This window comes from Oryx dammah, unplaced genomic scaffold (genome assembly GCF_014754425.2).
Source record: "Oryx dammah isolate SB20612 unplaced genomic scaffold, SCBI_Odam_1.1 HiC_scaffold_26, whole genome shotgun sequence".
In the NCBI taxonomy this organism is placed as follows: domain Eukaryota; kingdom Metazoa; phylum Chordata; class Mammalia; order Artiodactyla; family Bovidae; genus Oryx; species Oryx dammah.
The window spans coordinates 47,347,377-47,349,817 of NW_024070210.1; positions in this window are offsets into that span (position 1 = coordinate 47,347,377).

The following is a 2,441-nucleotide window of genomic DNA, read 5'->3' on the forward strand; positions in this document are numbered from 1 at the left end:
TGGTCGGGTACATATTTTATAAATTTTTTCTTTAAGTCTATAGCATGGTTGGTTTGTTTGTTCATTTGTTTTTATTTAGTATCTTTCAAGAAGAAAAGTGTTTCATTTTGATGGATGCTAATTCACACCATTTTTGTTTCTAGTTTCCTTTTTATGTTTTCTAAGAAACCTTTGCCTAACTCAAGACCACAGAGATTCTTTCCAATATTTTCAGGAAATTCTATAGCTTTAAGTTTTACATTTAGGTCTGTGACATATTTAATGTTAATTTTTATAAATAAGGGGTATAGGTTAGGTTTCTTTTTTTTATATATGGATATCTAAGTGTTTTGGCACCATTTGTAAAAAAAAAAAAAAAAAAAAAAAAAAGAATTTTTCCCTTATTGAGTTACCTAGTCATCTTTATCAAACTTAAAAAAAAAAAAGATTGTTGCTGTGTAGGTCTATTTCTGAATGTCCTATTCTATTATAATGATCTGTATATCTATCTTTTCACCAGTAACACAATATCTTGATTTCTGACCAAATAAGTACAGCAAATGGTGGCTATAAAATAGAATCAAATGTGTAGCAACAACAGCGTTAAAGATGAGAAGCTAAAATAAATAGAACTACAGTTTTGCAAAGTTCATACATTGCAATCTTCTTAAAGGTAGACTATGATAAGTTAACTCAGTGAGAGTATTCTCAGCAAAGGGAATAGCAAAAGTTTTGAAGAAATAATTGCTATTGGTTCATCTGTAGAATGGAAAGTACAACGGAAAGGTATGCATAGGGAGCAATGGGGAAAATACAGGAGGTTAAGAGTGGAGAAGAGTTCCAGGAAAAAACTGTTCCAGGTCTTAGAGACTGTGTTCAATATTTCAGATTTTCTTCCAGATGCTGCAGAACTCCCTTGAAGTTCTTATATGCCAAAGTGTGTGTGTTAGTCACTCAGTCATGTCAAACTCTTTGCGGCCCCATGGACTATAGCCTGCTCATCTGTTCACAGGATTTCCCAGGCAAGAATACTTGAATGGGTTGCCATTTCCTTCTCCATTTATATGCTAAAGAAATTGTGTAAAATTCTAATTGTATCTCTCTGGATATTGTGGGCAGAATGGATGAGGACTAAGAGAGAAAGAGTACAAACCACAGAATTCACTTGGAGATGAGCTTAGTAGTCAGCAGGAAGTGTCATGGCTTCCAGAAAGTAGGTATAGTAGAAACAGAGAACAGGGTGGATTTGGGAAATGGAACTGATGAACTTGATAATAGGTTGCATGTAAAGAATGATGATGGAGAGCAGGGTATCAAGAATTTCTGTTCAATGACTGACTCCTGTAGCAGGTTGGTAGGTAGGAAAGATAAGTGACCAGGAAAAAGGACTGATAAAAAGACAGAACACTTTCTGGGATATGTTGGATTTGGTAGAACTACACACTCTTCCTCCTTTTGTGCAAGATACAGTGTAGCCCCAGGGCAAGCAGAATCATGTTGGAACTGCTAGGCATAGGCAGCTTTGGGAACAGCAGCAGAGATTCCTAGGATGAGAGTATCAGCACTGTCCTGCAAGAACCAGAAAGCCCTGATCACGTGCCCTCTACACAGCTACAAGGGCAGGAGTAAGGGTTTGAAAAGGAAGACAGAGGGATAATTTAAACTGAGAGCACTGTTTGTAAGCACATGCTATGCTTCTGAGGACTGCCAGAAATATGAGAGTTTTGTGGCACTGAGGTGCTAAGAGATTTCATAAATACATGAACCACTGACTTAAGCCAAGCAAACATTTCTGTTGAACGACTGGTAGGACTTGGCCAAATCACAATATAATACCACATATGAGTAAAGAGAATTTGATTCTTGGAAAGCAAGTTTATCCTAGAAATAGTCATGTACTGAACAAGGGAGAGTTAATAAAACAGCTTTAGGACTTATCATCCCGGGTCCTTTAATTTGTCTGAAATGCTCTCGGAAAAGAGAGGATATTTTTTAAAAGTTATTTATATTCTTTCAATATTGACAGTTGTTACTCAAGAAAATGTGATCATACTTAAGAACTTTTAATAGAACTAAGTATTTTTAATCCCGTAAGATCCCGCCCCAAAAAAGTTTTGTGGAATAAAATACCCCTTCTCAGACTCCTTTGTAATAAAAACTTATTTAGATCCAATTGTTTCTAAAAGCTGTACTCTTTTTCAGACTTCTTATTTTGTATTGGGTAGAGAAGGTTAACAATGTTGTAACAGTTTTAGGTAAACAGTGAAGAGACTCAGCCACACATATACATTTATCCAGCCTCCCCCTAAACTCCCCTCACATCCAGGCTGTCACATAACATTGAGCAGGATTCCCTGTGCTATACAGTAGGACCTTGTTAGTTATCCATTTTAAATATAGCAGTGTGTACATGTCCATCCCAAACTCCCTAACTATACCTTCCCCCCAATCCTTCTCCCTAG